The sequence below is a fragment of the Ceratotherium simum genome, chromosome 21 (assembly GCF_057802395.1).
Source record: "Ceratotherium simum simum isolate JZ-2026a chromosome 21, ASM5780239v1, whole genome shotgun sequence".
Taxonomy (NCBI): domain Eukaryota; kingdom Metazoa; phylum Chordata; class Mammalia; order Perissodactyla; family Rhinocerotidae; genus Ceratotherium; species Ceratotherium simum.
This window is the reverse complement of record NC_141920.1, coordinates 35,156,455-35,173,711: the sequence shown is the minus strand read 5'-3', so window position 1 is coordinate 35,173,711 and position 17,257 is coordinate 35,156,455. Positions and strand designations below refer to the sequence as shown.

The following is a 17,257-nucleotide window of genomic DNA, read 5'->3' as shown; positions in this document are numbered from 1 at the left end:
ACATCCTCCCAAGGGTGGTGAGCTATCTTAGGATCGTTCTTTTGTCTTTCTGTTTGCCACTATATCCTGCGTTTGTTTTTAGCACCACAGCTTACATAACAGACATACAAGAAATAATTGTTAAATAAATGAATTTTGTATAGACCAAGAATCATATCAGTAGATGAAGATCTAAAGAGAAACAGTGATCAAACCACCAATTAAGTGAATGTTAGTGAGACAAAATGGCCTTCCATGTTGTGAGGGTTTTAATAGCCCTCCCCGGACTTTGGTTGACCCTTACTCCTGGCATCGTAAATCCAATACAACAACTGTTCTACCTGCAGATGGCTACCTTTGAAATCTTCTCTTTGGGGCTGAGAAGTCACCTGGGTTGTAAGAACAAATGTATGGCTCCAGGAAGGCCGATAAGACATAATTTGGAACTTAAAAAGGAAGGGACAGCCTTCAGAACTGTGTATTCCTTTATTTGTATAATGTAAGCTACCAGAAAGAATTTCTGAAGGCATTTCATACTGATAAACATTCAGGTTAAAAGTGTGCTCAAAGATTGCATTAAATGCCAGTACAATCTACTGTCTATAATAATTTTTTTTTTTTTTTGCTTGAGGAAGATTAGCCCTGAGCTAACATCTGTGCCAATCTTCCTCTATTTTGTATGTTGGTCACTGCCACAGCATGGACTCACGAACCCTAGGCCGCCAAAGTGGAGCACGCTGGACTCAACCACTACGCCATGGGGCCAAACCCTCTATAATAAATTTTGATCATTAAAATGTGGATGATGTAACTGTTCATATTACACCAAAAACTTACTAGTTCAGATTCTATTATTTTTAAATGTAGGGTATTTTAGACAGGAGCCAAAATTAGTTTTTATTTAGCAAGTGCTTTCTTTTAAGAATAAATTGATTAGTTTTAACAAATAGTCTGATGGCAGAAAATAATTTTAATTCCAGTTTTTTTTAACGTTTAAGTCATGTATTGGACTGCTGGTTAATTACTTTTTACATTTTTTATTAAGGTATAATTTACATACAGTAAAATCCACTTTTCCTATTGTATAGTTCTGAGAGTTTTTGACAAATGCATATGGTCATGTAATCACCACCTCAAGCAGATATAGAACAGTTTCCTCTCCCCCTAAATTACTCTATGCCCCTTCGTGGTCACCCTCTCCTCCCACCCCAGCAACTACTGATATATTTTCTGTCCCTATAGTTTTTATTCCAGAAAGTTATTAAATGCAATAATGCGGTATGTAGCCCTTTGAGACTCGCTTCTTGCACTTAACAATGCGTTTGAGACTCATTCACATCATTAGGTGAATCAATAGTTCCTTTGCTTTTTGGTTTATGGGTTTTTTCCAGGCTATCCCATGTTTTGAATAATTCTATGGGATTTTTCTTCTAGTATTTATTTTTTAATGACTATTTGTTTTTAGAACAATTTTAGGGTCACAGCAAAATCGAGAGGAAGGTACAGAAATATCCCATATACCCCTTACCCCCCCACACACATGCATAGCCTCCCCAACTAATAACATCCCCCACCAGAGTGGTACATTTGTTGTGATTGATGAACCTACTTTAACACTTCATAATCCCTCAAAGTCTACGTTATGGTTCACTCCTGGTGGTGTACATTCTATGGGTTTTGATAAATGTGTAATGACATGTACCAATCATTATATTATCATACAGAGTATTTTTACAGCCCTAAAAATCCTCTGTACTCCACCTATTCAACTTCTCCACTCAATCTGTGGCAACCACTGATTTTTTTATTGTTTCCATAGTTTTTCCTTTTCCAGAATGTCATCTAGCTGGAATCATACAGTATGCAGCCTTTTCAGACTGGCTTCTTTCATCTAGTAATGTGCAATAACAGTGCTTCCATGTCTTTTCATGGCTTGTAGCTTATTTCTTTTTAGCACTAAATAATATTTCATTGACTGGATCTACCCCAGTTTTATTCATTCACTTTCTGAAGGACATTTTGGTAGCTATCAAATTTTGGCACTTATGAATAAGGCTGCTATAAACATCCATGTGCAAGTTTTTGAGTGGACATTAAGTTTTTAACTTCTTTGGGTAAACACCAAGGAACATGATGGGTGGATAGTATGGTAAGAATGTGTTTAGTTTTGTAAGAAACCTCAAAAATATCTTCCAAAGTGGCTGTACCATTTTGCTTTCTTACCATCAAAAAATGAGAGTTTCTGTTGCTCCGCACCCTTGCCAGCATTTGGTGTTGTCAGTATTCCATATTTTGGCATTCTAGAAGGTGTGTGGTGGTATCTTATTGTTGTTTTAATTTGCATTCCCCTGGTGACGTATGATGTGGACCATCTTTTCATATACCTTTTGCCATGTGTATATCTTCTTTGGTGAGGTGTCTATCAAGGTCCTTGGCCCACTTTTTAATCTAGTTCTTCATTTTCTTCTTGTTTTTTTTTTTTGATTGTTTGTTTTCTTATTGTTGAGTTCTAAGAGTTCTTTGTATATTTTGTATGAGAGTCTTTTATCAGATGTGTCTTCTGCAAATATTTTTTATCAGTCTGTGACTTGGCTTCTCATTTTCTGGATATTGTCTTTTGCAGAGCAGATATTTTTAATTTTAATGAAGTCCAGCTTCTTAATTACTTCTTTCATGACACGTGCCTTTTGTATTTTATCTAAAAAGTCATCACCATTCCCAAAGTCATCTAGATTTTCTTCTATGCTATCTTTTCTGAGTTTTATAGTTTTGCTTTTCTTGTGTGAGGAAGATTAGCCTTGAGCTAACATCCACTGCCAATCCTCGTGTTTTTTTTGCGAAGGAAGATTGGCCCTGGGCTAACTTCTGTGCCCATCTTCCTCTACTTTATATGTGGGATGCCTGCCACAGCATGGCTTGACAAGTGCTGCATCAGTCCACGCCCAGGGTCCGAACCTGTGAACCCTGGACAGCCGAAGCAGAGAGCACCAACCTAATCACTACACCACCGGGCCAGCCCCTATAGTTCTGCTTTTTATGTTTAGATCTGTGATTCATTATGCATTAATTTTTGTGAAGGGTATAAGATCTGTGCCTACATGCATTTTTTTTTGCATGTGATGTCCAGTTGTTCCCACACCATTTGTTGAAGAGACTATCTTTGCTCCACTGTATTGTTAAAGATCAGTTGACTATATTTGTGTGAGTCTATTTCTGGGCTCTCTATTCTGTTCCTTTGATCTATTTCAATATCCTTTCCCCCCCACCACATTGTCTTGATTATTGTAGCTTTATAGTAAATCTTGAAGTCTGGTAGCATCAGTCACCCAAATTTGTTCTTTTCCTTCAGTATAGTGTTGGCAATTCTGGGTCTTTTGTCTCTCCATAAAAGCTCTAGAATAAGTTTGTCAATATCCACAAAATTAGCTTGCTGAGATTTTGATTGGGATTGCATTGACTCTATAAATCGTGTTTGGAAGAACTGACATCTTGACAATATTGAGTCTTCCTTTACATGAACATGGAGTGTTTCCCCATTTATTCAGTTATTTGATTTTGTTCATCAGAATTTTGTAATTTTCTTCATATGTACTTGTACATACTTTGTTAGATTTATACCTAAATATTTTACTTTTGGGATGCTAATGTAAATGGTATTGTGTTTTTAATTTCAACTTCCACTTCTTTATTGCTGCATATAGAAAAGCAATTGACTTTTATATATTAACTTTGTATCCTGCAATCTGGCTATAATCACTTATTAGAACCAGGAATTTTTTGTCTATTCTTTCAGATTCTCTACATAGAGAATCATGTCATCAGCAAATAGCATTTTATTTCTTCCTTCTCAATCTGTATACCTTTTATTTCTTTTTCTTGTATTATTGCATTAGCTAGAAATTCCAGTGTAATGTTGAAAAGAAGTGGTGAGAGAGGACATCCTTGACTTGTTCCTGGTCTTCATAGGAAAGCTTCCAGTTTCTCACCATTAAGTATGATGTTAGCTGTAGGTTTTTGTAGATATTCTTTATCAAGTTGAGGAAGTTCCCTTCTATTCCTAGTTTACTGAGAATTTTTTCATGAAAGAGTGTTGGATTTTGTCAAATGCTTTTTCTGCATCTATTGATATGATGGTGTGATTCTTCTTTTTTAGTTTGTTGATGTGATGGATTACATTAATTGATTTTTGAATGTTGAACCAGCTTTGCATATCTGGGATAAATTCCACTTGGTTATGGTGTATAATTCTTTTTATACATTGTTAGATTTGATTTGCTAGTATTTTGTTGAGGATATTTCCATCTATGTTCATGAAAGATATTGGTCTATAGTTTTCTTTTCTTGTAATATCTCTGTCTGATTTTAGTATTGGGATAGTGGTGGCCTCATAGAATGAGTTGGGAAGTATTCTTTCTGCTTCTATCCTCTGAAAGAGATCGGAGATCATTGGTATAATTTCTTCCTTAAACGTTCGGTAGAATTCACCGGTGAATGCATCTGAGTCTGATGCTTTCCATTTTGGAAAGTTATTAATTATTGATTCAATATCTTTAATAGGTATGGGTCTATTGAGATTGTCTATCTCTTGTGTGAGTTTTGGGGGTAAATTGTGTCGTTCAAGAAATTGGTCCTTTTCTTCTACGTTATCAAATTTGTGGGCATAGAGTTGTTCATAATACTCCTTTATTATCCTTTTAATGTCCATAGGATTTTTATAGATGTCACCTGTTTCATTTCTGAGTTCCTCCACCTTTATTGGTGAGTAGCATTCTGTTATATCACAGTTTCTTTATCCATTTACCTATTGAGTAACATTTGTGTTTGTTCCAAGTTTTGGTGATTGTAAATAAAGATGCTATAAACATACTTACACAGTTTTTATTTTAAGCATAAATTTTTATTTCACTTGGATAAATACCTAGATGTAGGATTGCTGTATCATATGGCAAGTGTATATTTAGCTATATAAAGAACTCGCCAACCTGTTTTTCAAAAAGGTTACACCATTTTTTATTTCCACCAGCAACATAAAAGATTTCCTATCGCTATTTGCATCCTTTGGTATTTTCAGTAGTTTTAAAATCTGAGACATTCTCATAGGTATGTAGTGGTGTCTCATTGTGGTTTTAATCTCCCTTTTGAGTACTGATGTTGAGCATTTTGTCTATTTAAGGGTTTTGACTAGTGTTTTCAGTTGTTTGCTTTCGTATTACTGTGTTTTGAAAGTTCAGTATGTATTCTGAGTACAAGTTCTTTATGAGACATGTGATTTGCAAGTACTTTTTCCCAGTCTATGGTTTGTCTTTTCATTCTCTAAACAGTATCTGTCAAAAAGTTGAAATGCTTAATTTTTGATAGTGTCCATTTTTTAAATTATTTTTCTTTAATGATTGTGCTTTTAGTGTCATATCTAAGATCTCTTTACCCAATGCAAGATCACAAAGATTTCCTGCTATGTTTTCTTCAGAAATTTTAGTTTTATCGTTTTTATTTAAATTTATGATCCATATTAGTTAACTTATATACAAGATGTGAGATATGGGTTGATGTTGCACATGTTTTGTATAATTGTTCCAGCACAATTTGTTGAAAAGACTATTGTTTCCCTATTGAATTGCCTTTGCACCTTTATAGAAAATAATAGACTCCACATGTGAATCTATTTCTGGATTCTATTCTGATCCTTGAATCTATATGTCTATTCATTCTCCAATACCACAGCAGGCTAATTATTTTTTATTTTTTTTATTTTATTTATTTTTTTTTATTGCAGTAACATTGGTTGATAACATTGCAAAAATTTCAGGTGTACATCATTGTACTTCTATTTCTGCATGGACTACATCATGTTCACCACCAAAATACTAATTACAACCCATCACCACACACATGTACCGAATTATCCCTTTCACCCTCCACCCTCCCCCCTTCCCCTCTGGTAACCACCAATCCAATCTCTGTCCCTATGTGTTTGTTTATTGTTGTTATTATCTACTACTTAATGAAGGAAATCATACGGTATTTGGCCTTCTCCCTCTGACTTATTTCACTTTGCATTATACCCTCAATGTCCATCCATGTTGTCACAAATGGCTGGATTTCGTCGTTTCTTATGGCTGAGTAGTATTCCATTGTGTATATATACCACAGCTTCTTTATCCATTCGTCCCTTGATGGGCACTTAGGTTGCTTCCAAGTCTTGGCTATTGTGAATAAGGCTGCAATGAACACAGGGGTGCATGTACCTTTGCAAATTGGTGTTTTCAAGTTCTTTGGATAAATACCCAACAGTGGAATAGCTGGATCATATGGTAGTTCTATCCTTGATTTTTTGAGGAATCTCCATACTGTTTTCCATAGTGGCTGCACCAGTTTGCACTCCCACCAGCAGTGTATGAGAGTTCCCTTCTCTCCACATCCTCTCCAACACATGTTGTTTCCTGCCTTGTTAATTATAGCCATTCTGACGGGCGTCAGGTGATATCTCATTGTAGTTTTGATTTGCATTTCCCTGATAGTTAGTGATTTTGAACATCTTTTCATGTGTCTGTTGGCCATCTGTATATCTTCTTTGGAGAAATGTCTGTTCAGGTCTTTTGCCCATTTTTTAATTGGGTTGGTAGTTTTTGTTGTTGAGATGCATGAGTTCTTTATATATTTTGGAGATTAAGCCCTTATCAGATGTATGGTTTGCAAATATCTTCTCCCAATTGTTAGGTTGTCTTTTCGTTTTGTTGATGGTTTCCTTTGCTGTGCAGAAGCTTTTTAGTTTGATGTAGTCCCATTTGTTTATTTGTCTATTGTTTCTCTTGCCCGGTCAGATGTGGTGTTTGAAAAGATGTTGCTAAGACCGATGTCGAAGAGCGTACTGCCTATGTTTTCTTCTAGAACTTTCACAGTTTCAGGTCTTACATTCAAATCTTTAATCCATTTGGAGTTAATTTTTGTGTATGGTGTAAGGTAAGGATCTACTTTCATTTTTTTGCATATGGCTATCCAGTTTTCCCAACACCATTTGTTGAAGAGACTTTCTTTTCCCCATTGTATGTTCTTGGCTCCTTTGTCAAAGATTAGCTGTCCATAGATGTGTGGGTTTATTTCTGGGCTTTCGATTCTATTCCATTGATCTGTGTGTCTGTTTTTGTGCCAGTACCATGCTGTTTTGGTTACTATAGCTTTGTAGTATATTTTGATATCAGGGAGTGTGATACCTCCAGCTTTGTTCTTTTTCCTCAGGATTCCTTTAGCTATTCGGGGTCTTTTGTTGTTCCATATGAATTTTAGGATTCTTTGTTCTATTTCTGTGAAAAATGTTGTTGGAACTTTGATAGGGATTGCATTGAATCTATAGATGGCTTTAGGAAGTATGGACATCTTAACTATGTTAATTCTTCCAATCCAAGAGCACGGAATATCTTTCCATTTCTTTGTGTCTTCTTCAATTTCTTTCAGAAATGTTTTATAGTTTTCCGTGTACAGATCTTTCACCTCTTTGGTTAAATTTATTCCTAGGTATTTTATTCTTTTTGTTGCAATTGTAAATGGGATGGTATTCTTAATTTCTCTTTCTGCTACTTCGTTGTTAGTGTACAGAAATGCAACTGATTTTTGTATGTTGATTTTGTATCCTGCAACTTTACCATATTTGTTTATTACTTCTAAAAGTTTTCTGGTGGATTCTTTAGGGTTTTCTATATATAAAATCATGTCATCTGCAAATAGTGACAGTTTCACTTCTTCCTTTCCAATTTGGATCCCTTTTATTTCTTTCTCTTGCCTGATTGCTCTGGCTAGGACTTCCAATACTATGTTAAATAGGAGTGGTGACAGTGGGCATCCTTGTCTGGTTCCTGTTCTTAGAGGGATAGCTTTCAGTTTTTCACCATTGAGGATGATATTAGCTGTGGGTTTCTCATATATGGTCTTTATTATGTTGAGGTACTTTCCTTCTATACCCATTTTATTCAGAGTTTTTATCATAAATGGATGCTGGATCTTGTCAAATGCTTTCTCTGCATCTATTGAGATGATCATGTGATTTTTGTTCTTCATTTTATTAATGTGGTGTATTACGTTGATTGATTTGCGAATGTTAAACCATCCCTGCATCCCTGGAATAAATCCCACTTGATCATGGTGTATAATCTTTTTAACGTATTGTTGTATGCAATTTGCTAGTATTTTGTTGAGGATTTTCGCATCGATGTTCATCAGTGATATTGGCCTGTAATTTTCTTTTTTTGTGTTGTCCTTGTCTGGTTTTGGTATCAGGGTAATGTCAGCTTCGTAGAATGAGTTAGGAAGCTTCCCCCCCTCCTCAATTTTTTGGAAGAGTTTGAGAAGGATAGGTATTAAGTCTTCTTTGAATGTTTGGTAGAATTCACCAGGGAAGCCGTCTGGTCCTGGACTTTTATTTTTGGGGAGGTTTTTGATTACTGTTTCGATCTCCTTACTGGTGATTGGTCTATTCAAATTCTCCACTTCTTCTTGATCCAGTTTTGGAAGGTTGTATGATTCTAAGAATTTATCCATTTCTTCCAGATTGTCGAATTGGTTGGCATATAGCTTTTCATAGTATTCTCTTATAATCTTTTGTATTTCTGAGGTGTCTGTTGTAACCTCTCCTCTTTCATTTCTGATTTTACTTATTTGTGCCTTCTCTCTCTTTTTCTTGGTGAGTCTAGCTAAAGGTTTGTCTATTTTGTTGATCTTTTCAAAGAACCAGCTCTTGGTTTTATTAATTTTTCTATTGTTTTTTGGTCTCTATTTCATTTATTTCTGCTCTGATTTTTATTATTTCCCTTCTTCTACTGATTTTGGGCTTTGTTTGTTCTTCTTTTTCCAGTTCCTTTAGGTGCATTTTTAGGTTGTTTATTTGAGATTTTTCTTGTTTGTTGAGATAGGCCTGTATCGCTATAAACTTCCCTCTTAGAACCGCTTTTGCTGTATCCCATAAATTCTGGCATGTCGTATTTTCATTTTCATTTGTCTCCAGGTATTTTTTGATTTCTTCTTTGATTTCTTCGTTAACCCAGTCGTTGTTCAGTAGCATTTTGTTTAATCTCCATGTATTTGTGGCTTTTCTGATTTTCTTCCTATAGTTGATTTCTAGTTTCATACCGTTGTGGTCAGAAAAGATGCTTGGTATTATTTCAATCTTCTTAAATTTATGGAGACTTGTTTTGTGGCCTAATATGTGATCAATCTTGGAGAATGTTCCATGTGCATTTGAAAAGAACGTGTATTCTTCGGTTTTTGGATGGAATGCTCTGTATATATCTACTAGGTCCATCTGTTCTAAGGTGTCGTTTAAGGCCAATGTTTCCTTATTGATCTTCTGTTTGGATGATCTATCTGTTGGTGTAAGTGGAGTGTTAAAGTCCCCTACTATTATTGTGTTACTGTCTATTTCTGTTTTTATGTCTGTTAATAATTGCTTTATATATTTAGGTGCACCTACATTGGAGTGCGTACATATTTACAAGTGTTATTTCTTCTTGTTGGATTGTTCCCTTGATCATTATGTAATGCCCTTCTTTGTCTCTTTTTACAGTTTTTGTTTTAAAGTCTATTTTGTCTGATATGAGTACTGCTACCCCAGCTTTCTTTTCATTGCCATTTGCGTGGAGTATCTTTTTCCATCCCTTCACTTTCAGTTTGTGAGTGTCTTTAGGTCTGAAGTGTGTCTCTTGTATGCAGCATATATATGGGTCTTGTTTTTATCCAGTCAGCCACCCTATGCCTTTTAATTGGGGCATTTAGTCCATTGACGTTTAAAGTAGCTATTGATAAGTACGTACTTACTGCCATTTTTAACTTTTTATTTTTTTTTTCCTCAGTGTTTAAGTAGTCCTTCTCTGTTCCTTACTTCTTCTATACAGAATTGATGGTCACTTTAGTTTGACCTCTGTCTGAAAGCTGTACTTTTTAACTACCCTCCTCCCTCCTTTTATGTTTTTGATATCATATCTAACCTCTTTTTTGTGCATTTGTATCCATTACGTTCTAATCGTGGAAATAGATAATTTTTCCTATTTGTGGTCTTCTCTTTTCCCCTTAAATCAGTCCCTTTAACATTTCTTGTAACACTGGTTTCTTGGTGACAAACTCCTTTAATTTTTGCTTATCTGGGAAAATTTTGATCTCTCCTTCCATTTTGAACGATAACCTTGCCGGGTAGAGTATTCTGGGCTGTAAGTTTTTTCCTTTTAGCACTTTAAATATATCGTGCCATTCTCTTCTAGCCTGTAAGGTTTCTGCTGAGAAGTCAGCTGATAGCCTTATGGGGTTTCCTTTGTATGTAACTTGACATTCTCTTGCGGCTTTTAGGATTCTCTCTTTATCTTTAATTCTGGACATTTTGATTATGATGTGTCTTGGTGTGGGCCTCTTTGGGTTTATCTTGTTTGGGGCTCTCTGTGCCTCCTGTACCTGGATGTCTGTTTCCTTCCTTAGGTTAGGGAAGTTTTCATCTATTATTTCTTGAAATAGATTCTCTGCCCCCTTGTCTCGCTCTTCTCCTTCCGGGACACCTATAACACGGATGTTAGTGCGCTTGATGTTGTCCCAGAGGTCCCTTAGACTGTCCTCACTCTTTTTAATTCTTTTCTCTTTTACCTGTTCACCTTGGGTAATTTCTTCTAGTCTTTCTTCCAGCTCACTGATCCGTTCTTCTGTATCCTCTACTCTGCTTTTGAGTCCCTCTAATGAGTTCTTCATTTCCAGTATTGTATTCTTCATTTCTGATTGGTTCTTTTTTATATCTTCCATTTCTTTGTTGACATTCTCACTGAGTTCATCTATTCTTCTCCCCAGATCAGTGAGCATCCTTAACACTCTTAGTTTGAACTCTCTGTCAGGTAGGTTGCTCATTTCTGTTTCACTTAGTTCCTTTTCTGGGGTTTTGTCCTGTTCCCTTACTTGGAATGTATTCTTTTGCCTCCTCATTTTGCCTCTTTCCCTGTGCTTGTGTCTACGTATTAGGTAGGTCAGCTACGTCTCCTGCTCTTGGATAGGTGACCTTATGTAAGTGATGGCTTAGGAGGCTTCCAGTGTGCTTCCCTCAGTTCTCAATGTTCCAGGGATGGCCCCTATGTGGGCTACGTGTGTCCTTCTATTGTGGCCTGTTAGCTCTCCCTATAGGCGCCCAGGGAGGCTGAGTTATGCTCCTGGCCAGCTGTTGTAATGCTCAGCTGCTTGTAGTTGTTGTGGGCCCTTCAGTCTCTTTATCAGGTGTGGGGAGCCCCAGCACAGTTGGCTGTAAGTTCTAATACCACATTTGTGTTGCAGTATTTCTTTTAAGTGAGTAGGCCCCCAGTGTGGCAGGTTGTTAGGCTCAGGGCCTTAGAATTGCTGTAAACCTCTAGCCTATTAGGTCTCTTGTCAGCTCTCTGAGGATTGCAGCTGGGTGGGGCTGGCCTCAGGCACAGGAGCACCCAATTGTTTCAGGCTTTGGAAGGTGGAGCAAACCTCCTATGTGGGTCTTTGAGAAGCACAAGTCTTCTGCAGCTGACAAGCCCTGCTGCCCAGAGGTCCACACACACAGTCAACACAGTCCTGCCCCGTGTGAGCGCCCCGACCTCCCCAAGCGGACCCAGTCTCTCCACGGCGGGAGCCCCACACACTCTGCCACCTCCCCACACTCTCCACCCGCTCCTTGTGCACACCCTGCCCCGCTCAAGTCAGCTCAGTTGCCAGGCTGCAGAAAATCCAGTCACCAATCTATGCAGGCCCACACGTTGCCTGAGGGCTTGTTGTTAGGTGGGGCCAGTCTCTAGGGTGGGCTGCCTGCCTTGGCTGAGCTGGATTAAATCGGTGCTCTAGCGGGTGGAGCATACCCTGGGCTAGCAGGTCTCAGGGAGAACTCCAATGGCGTCTGTGTCAGCACGCTCACACCAGGCCACAACAATGGCCGCCGCCAATGTCCCAGTCCCTGGAGAGGTCTCACCCCTCACCGAGATGCACTCAGGGCCTATTAGGTGAGTCTCTTGTCACCAAAACAGTGTGCACCTTTCTTTCTGGTGATTTTAGGATGCTTTCTGGAACGGGTGAGTTTGTGCGCGGGCCCTTTAAGAGCCAGTTTTAGTTTCTTTGTGAACCGGGTTTTCTGGGGGTGCTCCCCAATGCTTTAGTAGCAGGCAAAGTCAGATATTATGCCACTGGTGTCGATTGTGCTGGGTCCACAAAATGCCCCCAGCGGGGGCGCTCCCCGGCTCAGGGCCCCGCGCCTCCAGGGAGGCTGCATACCTGTGAGCTGCTCCAGGCGGCCGTGAAGCTGGCGGCTTGTGAAGGCAGCGTTTTCCTCTCCGGAAGGGAGTCTCTGCCTCTTCCACCCCAGTTAGGATTGTCCGTTGTTGCAGGAGTTCCTCTCATCCAGTTTTCAGTTCTGTCTCAGGGGTAATTTTTCCACGAGTAGTTGTAAATTGGCTGTGTCCACGGGAGGAGGTGAGTTCAGAGTCTGCCTACGCCGCCATCTTGACTCCGCCTCCTCCTAATTATTTTTTAAACCTTGAAAATGTGAAAGTGATTTTTCTTATAAATAGATGACCTGAGAGTCTTTTTCACCTTTGGTAAATTCAACTAAATGTTTCGAGCTCAGTTTCTTTATCTATGGAATGAGGATTTGGATTAGTGGAAACCTAAAGTCCTTTTCTTTCTTCCTTTCCTTCTCTTTCTATTCTCTTTCTTTTCCTTTTTCTCTTCGCCTCTAGCTTATTCTCATTCCTTCTCACCCTCTTTCTCTCCCCCATCTCTTCCTGTCTTTCTTCTTTCTCTCTCTCTTTCCCGCATTCTTTTCCTGTCTGGTCAGTAGATGGTGCTGTGCGGCAACACATATATTTACTGGTTTCTTAAAATTTTAAAATATCGTATTATGTCATCTGTAAATTCTACGCCTTCTGCCTACACTTTGAGAAATGATTGTTAAATTGTTAATGGAACAATGATGTTCACACCCCTCCCCCTTTGAGAAGCCAAACCCTAGGCATGGATCTAGCCACTTAAACTGGTCACTGGAAAAGTTGTCAAGAGATAAAAGCTTTTGATTAAGAACCAAATTTTTAAAAAAAGCAATGGTAGGTAGTGGCCCTGAAAACCCACAATATGGCTCAGGCTTGTGTGAGATTTGAGTTGGTGTTTGTTTATCCAAGAGTAAAAATATGGATGGCCGCTAAGAACATAGAATAGGAAGCCCCTTTGCTCAAAATAAAATCCCAAGGTTAATTTGTTTGTGAATCACAGAGCCAGCTGGCTGTCCTAGCCCAGCAATGACTTTTGTGGTGACAGCTGTTTCTACCAAGATTTGACGGTGGGAGTGAGGGCAGAGCTGGTGGTTGGGAGATGGGATGGAAGTGGGAGATGGACTGAAGGAATGGACTATGGTTTCTTTAAAAAGGAAATCCATGGGTTTCAGATAGTCTCAATTGAACTCATATTTCCTCTAGATGTACATAACGCTTTTACTTCCTGGGCAAGAAGAGGTGGGTGTGCGTGGTCAGCTGTTACTTCATGTCCCCTTAGGCTATGGTTTAATGGTGAGGGTTTAACTTTCCAAAAGTTTAGAAAACTGTGAAGGTTTCCAGAAAGGGCACTGTATTTGCTTGCAAAGAGCCCAGCCTGTACTCCTCTGGCCCAAACACCCTGAGGGGCTATGGACTCTTGTATGTTTCCTATAGCCTGGCTTTCCAAAGGCCAAATAAAAGGCCCTTCTTGGAGTTGATGGCACCACCCTGGGATTTCCATGTATAAACAGTAATAACATTCACCTTATAATCCTTTACGGTTTCACAAAGCAATTTTACAAACCTATGTAATTATCCTTTTCCTTAGAAAATGGACGTTCGAATTAGGGCATTGGAGGTCCAAGCCAGAGAATGTCAGTGAGGAAGAAATGCATAGGTTAATATGACCTCTATCCTTATTTAGATCTCCACTTCGGTGTTGCAGGTTTACAAATCCAAAATTGAGCTTCTGATATCCATCCACAGTCTGCTCAATCTCCTGTCTTCTCTGTCTCAGTAAATGACAATGTCGTCCTTTCTGGTCTCAGCCCCCAAACTTGAGAGCTGCTCTTGACTCTCCTCTTTCTTATTCCACTCCTGATCTATAAGCAAAACCTGTTGGCTCTACCTTTAAAATATATTCAGAATCTGACCACTTCTCACCCCTCCTTTTGTACACCCCAGCCTGACCATTGTCTCTTGCATAAATGAGGACAATAATTTTCTAACAGATTTCTCTGTTTCAACCCTTGTCCCCACTTCAATCTAATCTCAGCATAGTAGCCATAGTGAGACTGTTGAAAGGTAAGTCAGACCTTGTCACTCCTTTGCCTAAAACCCTCCGATGGCTCTCTGCCTCATGCTGAGGAAGGGCACACACCTTACAATGGCCTGCAAAGCCCTGTATGATGTGCCCCCTTCTAACCTTGGGGCCCTGTTATTGTCACTCATCCTCTCACTCACTCATGGCCTTGTGCTTCTTCTCAAACTTTCCAGCAATGTTCTTGCCTTGGAGTCTTTTTGCTCTCTTTTTCCCTTGAATGTTCCTTGCCCAAATACCATTGTCATTCTCATTTCTTTCAGATCTTTACTCAATGTCACCTTCTCCCTGTGGCCTTCTCTGGCAGCCATATTTATAGAACTGGAAGCTTTCTTTATTTGAACTCCTCTCTAACCACTTCCTATTCCTCTCCTGGTTTAATTTCTCCCTTCAGCACTTATTACAAACATATGATAATCCGTACTTAACATCACCCTCCAATTTCCTAGGGTATAAACTCCATGAGGGCAAGGATTCCTGTCCATTTTATTCCCTATTGTATCCCCAAAGCCTAGAATAGTGCTTGACACATAGCAGGCACCCAATAACTGTGACGAAATGAATGAATGAATGAATAAATGATGTTCTCCAACTCACTTTACATGGTATGAGGAAGAAAAGTACTACAGCTCAACTAGATTCCTAGGAAGGTTTCCTGGTTAGAAGGACTGGAGCATGGAGTGCAAGGCCCCACAATCACTTTGTGAATACAGTTTTGTGGTCTTACCTTGGAGATTCTGATTCAGTATATCTGAGAATCCATATTTTCATGTTTCTCAAGTGATTTTAATTCTTGAATAGGTTTGGAGACCCACTGGCCTAGAGAACAGTTGCCCATTAATTCAGCAAATATTTATTGAGCATATCCTGTATTCCAGAAATTATGCCTGGGAATGGCCCCAGTCTGACACCTGATAGGAGAGACAGATGTATAAAATTGTACTCGTAATGCAGTAAAATTAATGCTTTCCTGAGCATCTATTAATTGCAAGGGTTGTAGAAGACAAAAGAAGGACATATCTGGAGTGATCAGGGAAGAATTCCCAGAGGAGCTGACTCCTGGTAAAAATGAGGTGACAAGGCAGGTGAAGGACAAGCACACTGTGGACAGGGAAAACAGTTTGGCCTCTGAGCTCAAGGCAATTAGTAGGTTTCTGATTCCTGTTTAGAATATCTCAGAGTCCAGAGTTGTGCCTTATACCCAACGAAGAGGGCAAATTTTAGCAACCTTCCGTTTTTCTAAGACGTACCTACATTTCTTTTCATGGTCTTCTCTTCCAGGTGTCTAGGATTCTAATTGTCTCTGAGATCATATAAATATATTTCTGGCTTGTTTATCTAGTTTTCCTTTTAAAAAGGTATAATAAAGTCCTTCTTAATATGGAGTAACTAGTGATTTTTGACATACTCTTCTCTGGGGTGTTTACGTTTCAACAAAAACAGGGCAGCCTTTAATAATAAAAAAGAATCGGGTAGGCATTAGTGACAAGCCAGCAGGAAGATATTTCATTAGGCTTAAACCTCCAATTTTCCTCAAGTCACAGTACAAGTGGAAAACCTTAGGGTCAGTGCTAGAATTGGTGGTTTCTGGTGGTTCTCTGCCAGTCCATCTCATCTCAATATTGGAGGAAATGGTAACCACTCCTGTCTCTTCCAAGCTTTGATATAAGCCATGGACCAATGCCTTTAGTTTTCTGTGCTGCAATTACTCAAATTTGTAATATCTTATTTGCATTGGATACATATCTTTCCAATTTATATTAGTCAAAGTAAGTAGCATAGCTGCTGTGACAAACAAGCGCCGGATCTCAGTACCTTATCATGCTAAAGTTTTATTTGCTACCCGTATCATGGTTCAGTGTGGGTCCCGCAGGAGTGGGGTATGGGCTGGTTGTTTGGACCGGGGCCTCTACTCCACGCGGTCATCCAGGGATTTGTTTTTTCATGATGCGCCTCTGCAAAGTCCAATCTTTGGCTTCAAAACTGCCCTGACATCTTCTAGGGAGCAGACAAGAAGAGAGAGTAAATAGGCCCTCATCTTTAAGATGCCTTAAACCAAGGGTCAGCACACTTTTTCTGTAAAGGAACAGATAGTACATATTTTAGGCTTTGCGAGACACATACCCCGTGTTACAACTACTCAATTCTGCTTTTACAGTGCAAAAAGAGCCATAGACAATGTATAAATAAAGAGGCGGCTGTGTTCCAAAAAAACTTCATTTATAAAAACAGATGGTGAGCCAGATTTGGCCTGTGGGCTATGGTTTGCTGACTCCTGCATTAAACCAATAGGGATATCTTCCGTTAACATTCCATTAGTAAGAACCAGTCACATGTACCCACCTAGATACAGGGTGTCAGGGGGATGTAGTTTGGCTGTGTGCCCAAGAAGATGAAACTGTTTGGTGAGCATCTAGCCAGTCTCTGACATATCATGTATCAGGGGTAGAATATTCATTGATTTGTTTGAGACAGTGGATACACTGCTGTCTAGTCCCAACTTGATCAAGGTCAAGAATATTCCTTTACAAAACATCATCTTACAAGTTTTCTAAGTGGGGATAGTTTGCTTAAGATGCTCCTGGGAAGCCCTATATAGATCAGATCGAAGACTTTACTTCCAGGCAAAGATAAGTATTCTCCCAACTAGATGATGATATGCTGCCCACTGGTAATAAGTGGTCATTACTGGATGGCAAGGATAAGGACTACTCTGTGTTAACTCAACTTTCAAACATCAACTGGGAGCTGAAGCTCTTCTGTCAATTGGTTTCTTTCCTTTCTTTCTTTCCACAGTCCCTAGAGATAGGTGAAAATCTTGTCCTGCAAGTGTGCATCCAAAGATCTATTTATACTGGCAGCAATTCAGTTTGTGGTAAAGTATTTGTTTCTTTGTCTCTCCAAAGGCCTCCCCTTTAATCTACTGTGGAATCAGAAACAAAGGATTCTTTCAACAGCC

At 39.0% G+C, this 17,257-nt stretch overlaps 1 long non-coding RNA gene across 4 annotated transcripts in view; it reads left to right on the top strand.

Annotated features, from left to right (window-relative positions):
• Window positions 1–11,802: 11,802 nt before the first annotated feature.
• The window catches only part of LOC147914281 (uncharacterized), a 160,988-nt gene continuing 155,533 nt past the window's right edge, over window positions 11,803–17,257 (top strand). Inside the window, exon 1 of one of the 4 annotated variants that reach the window (XR_015555644.1) lies at window positions 11,803–11,957. This is a non-coding gene — a long non-coding RNA (uncharacterized LOC147914281). The remainder of the gene's footprint in view (window positions 11,958–17,257) is intronic. The other 3 variants (XR_015555646.1, XR_015555643.1, XR_015555645.1) reach the window with 3 other exon arrangements.